The sequence below is a fragment of the Doryrhamphus excisus genome, linkage group LG6 (genome assembly GCF_037039965.1).
Source record: "Doryrhamphus excisus strain RoL-2023G ecotype Guam linkage group LG6, RoL_Dexc_Guam_v1.1, whole genome shotgun sequence".
Taxonomy (NCBI): domain Eukaryota; kingdom Metazoa; phylum Chordata; class Actinopteri; order Syngnathiformes; family Syngnathidae; genus Doryrhamphus; species Doryrhamphus excisus.
Window position 1 is genome coordinate 16741067 of NC_136362.1, and position 13657 is coordinate 16754723.

A 13657-nucleotide genomic window follows, 5' to 3' on the forward strand; every position below is an offset into this window, starting at 1 on the left:
CTTAAAAAATCCATTTTGTGGACTGTCTGACCTGCATGGATGACAGTGCAAACATATATTATACGATATTGCCATTGTAGAGTCTTCCCAATTTTACAGGATCGCTATATATTACCCATGACTGCTAGGCAATCAGAAAACCCAATAAAAATCTCAGTCCCATCCCTGGAAGAATTTTAACAGTAAAGCCTCAAGACAATTCTCAATTCTCAAAAGGTGTATTTTTTTATTTACTTTTATTTTTTACCTCCCTCCCACTACCAGACTGCAAGACAAGCAAGATTACAAGAACGGAGTCAGTGATGCCTTGAGGGGGAACAATTACCAACTTACTAGCAGCCACATTCATGAGTTCTCTATCACCTCCAGGGTCCACAGAGAAATCTGCGCTCCAATTTACAGCTACCCCAAGAATGTAAGCCCGCCTGTCCCGAATGAACCTCTTTGTTACCTTTTCATGAATTTGAAAGGAAACGGGATCGCTTCACAGAATCATCACAAGGCTAAAAACTGAGTGGTTCTTCTCCCATGTCCTCCAGTTTCAATTTACACCAATTAATTCTTAAGCTTCTCAATAGAATTCATGCATGTTAGAGTGGATTATTCTCCACACTGTTTGCAGTCTTGCAGTGTTCTATCGAGAGGGCATTCATAGGTCAAAGTAGAGAGCCTGTTAATTGAAGTTGTACATAATAAAGGCGGGTGGGGGTGGAATCGGTTTATTAATAATTGATCAAAGAGCCGTTAAATTGAAATGTGTTTACATCAATTAATTATCCCCCCAGATGCCACTTATCAGCCTTTTCCATCGCACCATCGTAGCAATCCTGGAGACTGCAGCGGAGGTTGTGCTGAGCCGATGATCATTCATCATGTGCTGTGCTCTTAAAGGTATCCTCACACCTGCGACATACTGATTAAAACGCTTGTGTCATTGAGCTCTGCTGGCTTTATTCGCCACCCCCTCTGGAAATTGCCTGCGTTTTTTTTTTAATGTGGACAGGGAGAAACTCAATGTCTAAGAGGTATTGATACACTGTGATCTTTTAACACATTGGTGAGTTGTTCTGCAACGGTTTCAGAGCGTCCATTGAAGGGCAGCCTCTCTATAAAAAAAGACAACAGTACAATCAAGTCAAGGCCATCTATGCAATCACACATAAATACAAGATTTACCACCTAACTGTCGTACATTGCGGTGGCATTGATTGCCGCTCCATGAAATTCAGTGTTAAAGGGTTGTATAGCCACTATGTGTATCTGTGATCTTTCCTAAAACCAAATGTTGATGGCGCTGTTACAGTCAAAGGCTACAATACAGCAGCTAATTATGGTCTGACATGCACTAAGGAGCTTTAAAGGGATTCACCTATTTCACCTAGAAAGCCTTTTAAAAACATCCAAAAAATCACCAACAATATTTGATATATAGTAAGGACCTCAAACAATGCACAACGATGAGCCAATTCAAGAAACAATACAAGCAGTTGATGTTTGCTAAATACAAGGATGAAGAGTCTTGAACCAGTCATGATGTGCTATATACTATATCACTATATTGACACTTATTATGGTACCCATTATGCCATTGTTTGGTCATATCACCTCGCAAAAACGATAGTTTATCAGAACGTACAGTGTGTCGACAAGCAACCAGGGTGTACATGAATAAGAAGCAAAAACAATTAGCGCCTAACACTCAAAATTACGAGTGCGCCTGAATGCCTTAAGGTGTGAGGAGACAGCAGCAGGAACAAGAGTGGTTGTTCCTTGCTCTGTGTGCATCATATCAAGAAATAAGTAAGTCGGAATGATTACTTTGTTTATTAAGAGTGTTCTATCTTGAAGATTTCATTTATATTGGCATTCCAATTGATCCCCGTACGGCCCCAACGGTGAAAACCTGTTCCTGGGAGTGGAGATTCACCCGAAAATGAGTCTTTATTGTTAGTTGTATGTAGTGGTAGTGGTAGTGGTTCCTTTGGGGTTGGAACACCATTGAAAGATTCCAGTCAGATGATGGACACTTCGTAGTCTAAAAGCAGGATCAAAACTAGCAAACTGCTGTCAGTACCGCACTTGTAAATCACAGCAAACACACCCAAAGTATGTGATATTTACAAAAGCTACTGCTTGTTGCTTATACAATAATAAGACAAGGTTACTAAATGTTCTACCAACAGAGAGAGCGTGTTCTGTGTTTGCTACGACTCATCATGGTAGACTTTTTGAGAGCTAATTTTGGACAAATCAGTATCTAGAACCTGAGAGTCCAGAATTAGGTAGACCCCCCCATCCTCAATGGTGGATCAGGTAAGACTCCCATTGGGTGATCCAGCTATAGTGAGCCAACGCTAAGGCGGTGTTGTAGCATAAGCATGTAGCGCAAACATAATAAACAGTCACAATGTCCACTCTCACTGGGATATCAAGTGATGACTGAAGACTTGAGCTGATAAATACAGCATAGTCATCAGGTAAAAAAATGCTGAGAGTAAACAAGCATCTTGCTGAGTCATCCTAGCGCTGTCGTCGGGTCAGGTTTGAGAGCCAGTATCCGCTGCTTCAGTCGATGCAGATTCGTAGTTGGTAGAGTGTGCATTCTCGAAGTTGACCAACTACTTGGCTTACCGCCATGGCCTGTGTGAGGCATGATTTATAACCTAGCATTAACAAACTCACTCGATATTCCAAACTCACAGACGATACGTAGTGCCTGTACTGCAGCAGCTCCAGTAGGTAAGTAAGCTTAAGTAGGTAAGACGCTGTACACCAGAAAAGTAGTTATTTTGTGTTTGGAGCTGCCTATTTAGAACGAAAAAGGGTAGGACCTGTGCTCTTGTCTCACATAAGGATTATGGAAGTTCAGGAAAATAAAAAAAAATGTATTTGTTCTTTTTTAATCATTCTGTTTAGTTACACATACACGTATAATAAAGATGATGTTGTGATGTCCAAGGTAGGGATCGCCCGTGAATGCAGCACATTGAAGTCAAAATGGAGAAGTGTTGTTCCAAGTATGAAGGGAGAGACGTGGTTGCGAGCTAGAATGCACGTGTTCAGGTCAGAATAAAGTTATAAAAGAGCGTCGGACTTTGAGGAGACGCTCCACTGTGCCATCATTAAATCAGTAAATTAATGTTAATTATGTTAAAAACAAACACATTCAAACACACGTCTACCATAGGAAATATGCCTATTAATGTTATTTTCCGATAACAAGATTATGTGTTTTGGTGTCATGAGAACATTAACAACATTTACAAAATGTGGTTATTTTCCTTCACTGTTATACCCTGATCCATGAACTGATGACCCAAATGCTGTTTTTTTTTAGGGTCATCACAAAAGGGATGGTAGGGTGTCAACTAATCAGTGACAGTGTCCTCATCTGCATAAAAGTACAAACTGTGTTTTTCAATATCTAAATATCAGTTTAAGGTGACTTATTTTCTGAAAGTCTGCGTCTTCACCAACTTGCCCAGGCCACAAATCACAGTAGCCGCTATGCCATGTCATCTTTATTTAAGGAATAATATCTGCAGGCCGTGTGTCTGTCCCAATAGTGTTGACATAAAAATGATCAATGACAGTAGATCAGCCCCATGGGAAGTGTGTGATACACATCACATGATTAATGGCTTTGCCAGCTGTCATGAACTATACTGGACCAGCCCCGTGAAGGCTTCATAACTCATAAGCATTCTGACATCAAATTTTGTGCACTTTTTAAACGCTAAAATTCAGTGTGCTCACGTTTTCGGCCTCCTGATGTCTGGGGAAACATTAATAGATCAATTTTTGGCTCAAATTTGAGTTGTTTATAGCTACTGTTTTTCTGTTGACAGCATCCCCATTAAAATGCCGACAATGTAATGATGAATTAAACATGGAATGCAAGAGTTTAAGATATCCTGCAGGAAAGTCTGTCTGGTACTAATGAGTGTCTCTTAAACATGTAAGCGGTTACCCCTACAAAGAAGTAGTACTCCAAAGTGAAGCAGCTCTGATATTCTACCAGAAGCTTCTGATGTAGTGGAAGGAGTGAACTCTTAACACATCTAACTGACATGCGGCAGCATGGCTACAGTATTCCCTTGGCGTCTTCTTTTACTCAACAACTACTAATTTCCTCTTATTTTTAACCTGATTTTGTTTTTGAATGCCTTTGCAAAATGTATTTCATGCAAAGATAATAATCGATATTGGCGCAAGATACTGATAAGTGCTTTCAACACCATCCAACCCTCACTGTTGACTGTGAATATGGAAGGAACGGGGATGGCATTTCACACCGGACTGTTTTGTGAACATGGGAAGTATGCAGCTGGACTAGCCAACCAACTTTCCAGCATTACTTGGTTGTGTGGAAGAGTCAGAAGAGCAAGCAGTTAAGCAAGTAACAATTTATCAGTGTTCTAACTGTTTATTTTGTGTAAGTCATGAAGCAAAAGCACTTGTATACAGGGAGCGGTGTTGCCACATTACATTCACACATACGTTACCGATGCTGCAGAAAAAATACTAAATCTTACTTACCATTGAGAGACGTCTTGACGTAACCTCTTTTCTTGAGAAATGCCGGACTGTCCAGTCTCTACTTCTGAATCGGATTCAGAATCCGACTCTATATTTAAAACCGACATTTTAAAAAGATACATTGCTGTTTCTTATCATCTCTGATAACGTTTGCAGCAAGAAACGAGTGTGACCAACCACAGCGCACTGGGTGTGCCAGCAGGGGACGCAGGTGGAATAAATTAAAACAGTTTTTGCACCACGAAATCCAAAGAAATACAGCTGAACAGGTGCAAATTCTGGAAGAACTACAAAGCTTTGTGTGCGGGTTATTGTGTGTAGCTGCTCTATAGGAGTCCACAACTCAATACAGAGGGCCGAAAAATGTGCATAATAGGTCTCTTTTAAATCCCCTCAGTGTCTACATTTACTGTATTATAGGTTTAATATATTGTTAATATGTTTATAGTAGCATTTTATAGTAAATTGTAATTTTCTATATACGTAGGTATTCGGTATATTGTGTTTTTTTTGGTGTATCTTTCTGCTGCTGTAACACTAAATGTCCCTGTTGTGGGATAAATAAAATACAATCCGATCTAATCTGATATGGGAACTCCTCAGTGCAGCATTTTTCTAAATACAACAGTTAGATTTTAAGGTTCTTTATAAGTGTCTTGGGCCTTCTTATATTTCAGATTTGCTTTTATCATACTTTTTTCAAACCCTTACAGATCCTGAGCTCCTCCAACAATCATTATCCCAAAAGTCAGCAGAACACACACAATCACGGACACAAACCAGTCAGGGATACGTACTGCAGAGGAACCTGGACGGCACAGGAGATGGCCAACAGTAGTGACGACAAGAAGAACATACGAGGCTGAGCCGTGGAGAATCACCAGGTGCCATCCAGTGTGGTGGTCCACTGTGGTGAGTCTAAAAAGGACGTAGACAATGAGGTCTAGCTGTGCACGTACTGTAGCTCCGCCAGACTGGGCAATCCCGGAATCTGAACAGTAAAACAAAAAAGCAAAGGAAAAGCAGTATGAATAACCAATACCAACCAGTGTGCTTTTTTGGTAGTGTTTCCTTATCTGGCTCCTCTCTGCTCAGCCATTTTAATTGCATATTCATTCTATGGGTACATGTGCATGCGTATGTGTGTGGGGTTGGGTGCAGTTGCATGGGTGGAGGGGGGGGGGGGGGGGGCGTAGGTTATCGCCGCATTGTTTTTAACCATTTTGGATTACATTTGTGTAAGGGAAATGAAAGTGGACTCAAAGCTCGAGATCTCTACTAAATTGATTGGTCTAACCTTTCTAGATTTTTTAAAAAACTTGCTTTCAACAGTGTTGCAATGACATTTCATCAGTAGGAAATTATTTTTTAATTAACCAGTGCAATTTCCATAAACAATTGGCGGCTCCAAATTGTCCATAGGTATGAATGTGAGTGTGAATGGTTGTTTGTCTATATGTGCCCTGTGATTGGCTGGCGACCAGTCCAGTGTGTACCCCCCTTTCGCCCGAAGATAGCTGGGATAGGCTCCAGCAAACCCGTGACCCTCTTGAGGATAAGCGGTAGAAAATGAATGAAAGAATTAATGTTAATTGGCGACTCCAAATTGTCCATAGGTATGAATGTGAGTGTGAATGGTTGTTTGTCTATATGTGCCCTGTGATTGGCTGGCGACCAGTCCAGGGTGTATCCCACCTTCCGCCCAAAGACAACTAGGATAGTCTCCAGCACCCCCGCGACCCTCGTGAGGACAAGCGGTAGGACTGACTGACTAACGGTGCAATTTCCCCCAAACACCCTTGTTTCTGTTTACATTTTGTTTTTCTGTTTACTATTGAGAGGAAATCCTCATCCCATTTAACTGCAGTTGCAATTCTATTACGTTTTTATGCATTTGCTTCCATGCAAATCATTATGTTCTGGCCGCAATTACTGTCCTTAATGGCTATATTAGTCAGACAGTCCACCAGAGGAACATCTTGGGAAGAATTATACAGCCACCCACCAACCACCTGCACAAGCTTTACTGTATGTGTGCAGTTCATTACTCACACATAAATGGTGAAAGGACAGCACAGAAATCGTTAAAAGGGAACGCATGTGCAAGAAGTCAGTATGTATCGAAAAAATAAGCCTGAATGAATCTAAACATCATAATGAGCCCTGAGCAATTACAACAGAAATTTGTATGATAATCAAATGGCTGGAATCCCAGAGAGTGAGGCCTGCTTGATGAAAGAGACGCATAGTTCAAAAAGACGCAAAGAATTTTACTGGTTGCCTGTTCAAGTTAGTCATCGTTTCAGAACGAATTATTTTCTCAAACCAGCTCCATCACACCGCTTCTGTTGTGAATGTAAAATGACATTGCAAGGTCAACGTTTTGCAAATCCACATATCAAAATTCCTAGTTATAGCAAATATTTTTCTGTTCACAAGTTTATTTGCTGGGTACAAACACACTCTTAATTCACAGCAATGTCCTTTCTGCCCCGCAGGCAAGTTTCCATCTCGTATGTATGTACATTCAATAATAAGAGATCATAAGACCAGAGGAATATTCACCTTTTATTTAAATAATTGGAGAAACAACCTTCTGGTCTGAAATATTGCAAATACATGATTCATGAAAGAAACCTTCAAAAATGACTTATATCACCCTATTTTTAACACTTTACCATAGCATGATAACATGACCACTCTTTGTATCTTGATTTTTTTATTTTTAATTATGTTTTCAGTACGGTGGATGAGTGGTTAGCAGGTTGATCGGGAAGATGTGGGTTCGAATCTCTGCTTGGGCATCCCTGTGTGGAGTGTGCATGTTCTACCCGTGCATGTAATCCGGTTTCCTCCCATGAGACCCCCATATTCACCTTTACACTTGTATTATTTGTCATGTCATGTGATCATGTGCTGCTTTGGTGCCACCTATCTCTCCTTTGTTGCACTGAGCCGCTGGAGGAGGCTGCTTCACACACCTGTTGCCAATTACTGATTGGTTCTTAAGCTCCTCACTGCCACACACCTGTGCCAGGTTGTCCTGCATTGTACATACAGACAACCGGCCACAGCGTGTCTTTGCTTATAGCTACTTTCTGGTCATTTTATTGCTGTTGTGAGTTTTATTTGCATTTGTCCTCTGTTTGGCCAGTCTGCCAACAAAGATACCTCTGTCTGTTTTTGTTCCTGCCCGGTTTTTGGCAGTGAGTTTTCGTTTTGCACTTTTTTTTTATCCCTGCTGTACTTTCTGCAATCTTTTAGCAGCTCCTCGTGGAACATGTTTTTCCCTCGCGGCTAGGTCCGAGGTTTTCTTCTGTTGTACTCTGTCTTTTGGTTTTTGTGTCCCTTTTTCCACATCCTTTGTTTAATAAACTCTTTTTTTGTTACTCAAACACCTCTGCATCTTGAAGTCCTAACACTCTCCGACATGCACTCAGCCTAACAGTATTAGCCAATTCAGTAGATTAATTGATTGATTGTGTGTCTCTACATCCAAGGTCAGGTTTTGTGCAGTTGGTTTTCAATGGTAATGGTTTTAATGCTATTTGACCATGCATCAAGTTACAATGGAATACATCCCACAATTAAATTCACAGTTTTCACATATCCAAAAGGAGTCGGCGGAAGCAACGCTTATTAAGCCCCCCAAACTGTTTCTATTGCAATAGATTTATTCACTTCCTGTATTCCAGTTCTTTTTTTAATACATAAAGTGTAAGGTAGTGTAACCATATGGTGATTTTTCACAACCATACTAAATGATGATCACAAATATAACAATCAGATAAAGAATCATAAAGATGGACATAACATGACCCGTTCAAGACTCTTCGTCCTCATGTTAATGCATGGTTTAAGTTCCTTACACAATCCATGATTTGATTCTATATAATGAAATGCTGTGGGTTTTTAATGTTGTTCTCAAGTGTTTCAAGTTTAGTTTTTCCTGAGACCATATTTCTCATGTAAAAAAGTATTGTAGTTTTGGGTAATAGGTTATTTCATGTGTCTGACTAGTGCCGTGAAACCATTTTCTCCTTCTCGGTGAAAAACAGAATTGCAGAAGTGAGATGAACTACAACTATTCCTGTTACCGCTTCTCCAGGGTAGAGTTTATCCCAGATGACATAGGGTGAGAGACAGGCGAGGCCCTTGACAGATTGCCAGTCAATCACAGGTCTGATAAAGACAGATCCAGCATCCCCAGTGAAGAAGATCTTTAAGAATTGACTCAAACTTAGCGATCAGATGATGTCCTTATTATCCCCAAAGTCAATGCATTTACCTTGTTTGTGTTGTTTGTCGATATACATGACTGACATACTTTGCAACAGGAAGTAACAAATACAAGGCAGATGGCGGAAGCCTTGTTTGTTTGTGGTCAGGTAATTTGTGTCCACTGAGAGCAAGAGAAACTGCCTTCACGTTATTGTGAAAAATTATCTTTTAAAATTCTTAAGAAGGCAGACAAACAGAATTAGATCAAGGTGATGGAAAAGGTGTCAGAGCTAATGCTTTTGCGCATCAACTCTGCGGCTTTATGGTGACCAGACTCCTCCACGCCCACATGTGGCTACAATTACAGGGCCTGTGGTTTTGTAAATCACTAACCCTCAACTGCTGTTATGAGCCAGGAAGGGGGAAGTGTCCTCCCCAAATTTTCATTTCATCTTCGCTCTGCTGCCTGTGATAACAGTTCTGTAAGACATATAAGCTCGCTGCCCTCCCCCAAGCTACTCCTCTGTTTACGTGCTAGCCATGGCTCGTGCGGGAAAGCCGCATTTGTTTACAACTCCTAAAGACACCACCAGCAGGCACTGGTGGTTGGACTTCCTGATTCCCTGACGGCAAAAATAATGCATTCTAATCTCTCATCGGCATTTCAAATGGGACAGTATGTGGCTGGACTAGCCGACAAACTTGCTGAAGCCTGACACCTTTCCAACCTTACTTGAGCAAGAGCAAGCTGTGTTGTTTATTTTGTGTAAGTTATGGAGCCAAAAATGCTTGTATGTGTAGCATTATAAAGTGTGCATACAGGGAGCGGGATTGCTAAAAGCCGTTTCCCACCATGATTTGTGGCCACATTACCGATGCTGTAGAAAACAGCTAAAATGCCAAAGCTACTTACCATTGTGAGACATCTTGAAGTAACCTCTCTTCTTGAGAAACCTCGGATTGTCCAGTCTCTACTTCCAGACTGGAAGTAGCGGCCCAAACCAGAAGTACTCGCAAATGCATATGGAGGGGTGATCTGGTCTGTGAAGATCCATGCAGCCTGGCCACAGAGATGAGCTGTCGTGTCAGTTTTAACTTCTAAAATTTTTATTTTGGGGGACAAGCTATTTATTTATACTCTTGCCTTGGCATAGAGCCAATCCCGATCTTTATTCTTAATGTGATTTGAAAAGATGGATTTTTCCATGAAGGAAGTTAAGGAGATCCCCACAATATCCCATCAAAGACAACAGAGCATGGATGCAGGTGGATCACAAGCACGGAGGGCTGGATTAGCCTGCTGCTGTGTTTAATGTGCAGTCCAGTGGGCCCTGCGCATTTAAGGGCAATGAGAAGCGTTCATTTGATTGGTTAATATTACACTCGGCTGTGTTAAACATTCTCACGCCTTCTCTCCTTGCACATCGCCACTTGTGCCAGTGGGAGGAATAGAGGCGTGGGTGTGCCGCCAAAATTGCAAAGTGCACTGGGTGCAGGGCAGGTGCATCGCGCCTGCACCCGGTCTACGAAGATAGAGCCCCAAGTGACTTGTGTAAAAAACTGTAAACATATTTGAATTATTCTTTTAAATGCTTTGTATTTATATATTTACTTCATTTATCATTTTTTATGCTTAAATGTTTAATGTTGGCAAAAAATATGCATATGCAACAAAGAGACAAGGATCGTAAAGCATCCAAACGGTTCACAAACCTGTGCAGCATCAAGCTAGTGATGCCCGAAAGCCAACACTTAAAAGGAGTCCCGTGTCATCCTGATGTGTTCATGTAACAATCACAGCCCACTGCGTCACATGCAGGCATGTGGAAAATGTCCGATAAACATCACTCGGTGAATGAGCTTCCTGTCAGTCTGGCTATATACAGTAAGTGCTTTAAGAATAGCACCAGAGATGAAACTGCTTATTTTAAGTGACACCTTGAGTGTCCAAAGGTCAGATAGAATATGCAAGATTAGAACAGGAACAGCTTAGAACACTTAGTAGATCAGATGACTGCGGTACAGCATGGCTTGTTGCTCTGTTCCAAGCGTCATGCTGCCATGTTATTCTGCCAACATCTGTGCTGTCATGCAGTGTTACGTATAAGGGGGAAAAGACGGGGACTGAAATCAGAGCCAGCACTGAGAGGTGTGTTGCAGAAGCAATGCATTAGAACAAAGATTGGACCGCTCTCAATCATCCAATTCATACCCTCACGCCAGTGTTACACAAAAGCTTGTCATAATTTCCTGTGAGACCGCACGTAGCCCAGACAGGAACAGCTCTCGCTCCAGGAAGGTATTATAAATCACAAGAGTGCAATTCTTATATTCCATTTATGCTCAACATGTCTCTGCTCATTGAGCAGAGGGAGAAAAGTAGCCTGTGTAACGTTTCCGGCTGTGTCCTGACATATGCATTTCTTAGAGTTTCAATATTTGTACTTATTTTATATTAATACTTTTGGGGTCGTAAAAAGTGAGGATTTTTTTATTTAATTTACTAAATCATGCATGACGAGATCTCACAAGATTTAAAATGTGCTGACGAGAAAAGCTGTATCATGAGAACAGGGCAGCTATTCCAGTGTGCTGCGACCGTACGACAGTTAATCGAGCCTCTGTTACAGAAGGTGCAATGTGGTTTTCATTCCAGCTGGGAACGCTGGACCAGCGCTACACCCTTGCAAAGATACTGGAGGGTACATGGGCGTTTGTCAAAAACGGTCTAAATGTGCTTTATGGACTTGGAAAAGGTTCCGGACCTTGTTGATAAGGCTGACAGCAAACGGGGGGGAAAAAACTGTTTTTGTGGCGTGAGGTTTTGGTCCTGATGGACCTCAGTATATCGGGATATGAGTTATTGGTACAAATGTTTTGCTAACCTGTTGAAAATCTTTGGCCAGTGACTTCTGCTGCTAATGCTAAAGCTGCTAATACAAGTTACATCTATTCTCACCTCGAACCATGGTCAAATTGACACAAGCGCACAAATAGCTGTCCTCGGCTATGCCTGCAGATAAATAGTAGTTTATAACCCAAATTTTAGCTTGCAGTTTAAAGCCCAAAATCTGCTGAAAGACTGATTGTATTTACAAAAATACTCGTTAGTAGGGACACTTGGCCACATACCTAGGGACTGCTGTAAAATTCCAGCAGTGCTTCACCTTGTCATTTCTGTTGTTGCACTTACTTGGTGACCACTACAACTCAGTTGACCTTGTTGTGAGAGCCATCTGCCAGGGCTTTGAAGCTAAAGTTACCATTAAAAATACCCTTTTTCTCCATTTAACCTCACACGTAGAAAAAAATAGTGCCGTAAAGGACAGTTCCAAACACGTTGACATTCCTAATTGTTGTACAGGGTCAAGCAAAAGGATCTGACACATTTGTTGGTTAAATAAAAGGTAAAGAAACAAAAAAAAAATATTTTCGAAAAGTACATATACATACATATAATGCCATGTTTTGTGTGACTTGGTTAAATAAATTTTGTTTGTCCAGTTATATTTTTTCATTTCTTGTCTCATGGACCCAGTTTTGTGTGAGTTGTGTGTTTCAACACACAAACCAGTGTAGCATTTGAATTGGTTATGTTAGTTAGACGAGTGCATTTTTTTTTTCATTAATATCTGTGAGGATTGCTGCTTCCTACGCCGTCCTTCCTGGCAGTCAGTGTTTGGCAGCACTTCCCGTCAAGTCTAGACTTATCCAAGTTTGCCGAGGTTTGCTGGCCTTGCTCCTAAGGAGCTGTGTTTAATTAGCTCTGCTGAACTGCTCCTGTTTATTTCCCTGGTGGCACTGAGTAGCCGGGGTGCAAAAAAAAGACAAGACATCATGCATACACACCTACACTTTGGTACTAAAGAACCTACACACTATATAGACAGAAAGCTACTGCATATTCGGCATAATGTGAGAGACATAAGACCAAAGTTTGATATATTTCATGTTCTTTTTTCTGAGTGTACTGGTGTCCTCCCACATTCCAAAAACATGCTAGGTTAATTGGCGACTCCAAATTGTCCATAGGTATGAATGTGAGTGTAAATGGTTGTTTGTCTATATGTGCCTTGTGATTGGCTGGCGACCAGTCCAGGCTGTCATGAGGATAAGCGGTATAGAAAATGGATGGATTCATGATAATAAAACATGTTCACGCTTTTATTGTGTGTATTGAGGGGTGATCTGGCCACGTCCACTTGTGTTTTTTTTTTTTTTTATAGTACCCATTCCTTTTGTCATGATTTAGGTGGAAAACAACTCGTGTACCAACCCAACTGACAAAACACACACACAAAACTTGTCAGAAGTTCAGTTGGACCTGTAAGTTTTTTCAGTACCAGAGGGCACTGAGTTCTTTTAAACATTAGCTATTTGATTTAAGTGAGGGCCCAGTGAACTGGAAGAGAATTACCGTTGATCGGCGTTAGGCCTCTGTGTGGTGGCAAGAAGCTTCAAATCAACATGGGCATCACATGGAGCGACAGGGGAGGATGAATAACAGTATTTCCAAAAAGGACTACAATCCATTTGTAGTGGGTTGTTTCTAGAAGTGGGCATGTTCATGTAGTAACTACGTCATTGACTTGTTTGCATAATTGTGTTATTGTTGATGTTACTCTTCCCAACTGTGGCACAGAGATACCACACAGACACCATCTTGCGGTTTTACCATGAGTCACCTTCTTTATCAAAATTCTGGCACTTTTTGGCACTGGAACTTTCTTTGGGTTACTGAGGTGATTCAAACATGATTGAATTCAAGAAATTACTCATTGAAAAAACTAACACACAGCAATGTTGTGTCCATATTGATCTTGTTACCACATCGTGTCTTTGGGAAAATCATGTTTTATAAAAGTAAGCTTAAATTTTCATTTGATTTTATTTGAAC

The 13657-nt window shown here is 40.9% G+C and overlaps 2 long non-coding RNA genes across 2 annotated transcripts in view; one reads left to right on the forward strand and one right to left on the reverse strand.

Moving 5' to 3' along the window:
• The first annotated feature begins 301 nt into the window (after positions 1–301).
• LOC144898631 (uncharacterized) lies at positions 302–5418 on the forward strand. Its single transcript, XR_013627547.1, has 3 exons — positions 302–415; positions 786–891; positions 5253–5418. It is a non-coding gene; the product is annotated as an uncharacterized LOC144898631 (long non-coding RNA).
• Positions 5419–5465: 47 nt separating this feature from the next.
• The window catches only part of LOC144898630 (uncharacterized), a 30681-nt gene continuing 22489 nt past the window's right edge, over positions 5466–13657 (reverse strand). Inside the window, exon 3 of the long non-coding RNA XR_013627546.1 lies at positions 5466–5530. This is a non-coding gene — a long non-coding RNA (uncharacterized LOC144898630). The remainder of the gene's footprint in view (positions 5531–13657) is intronic.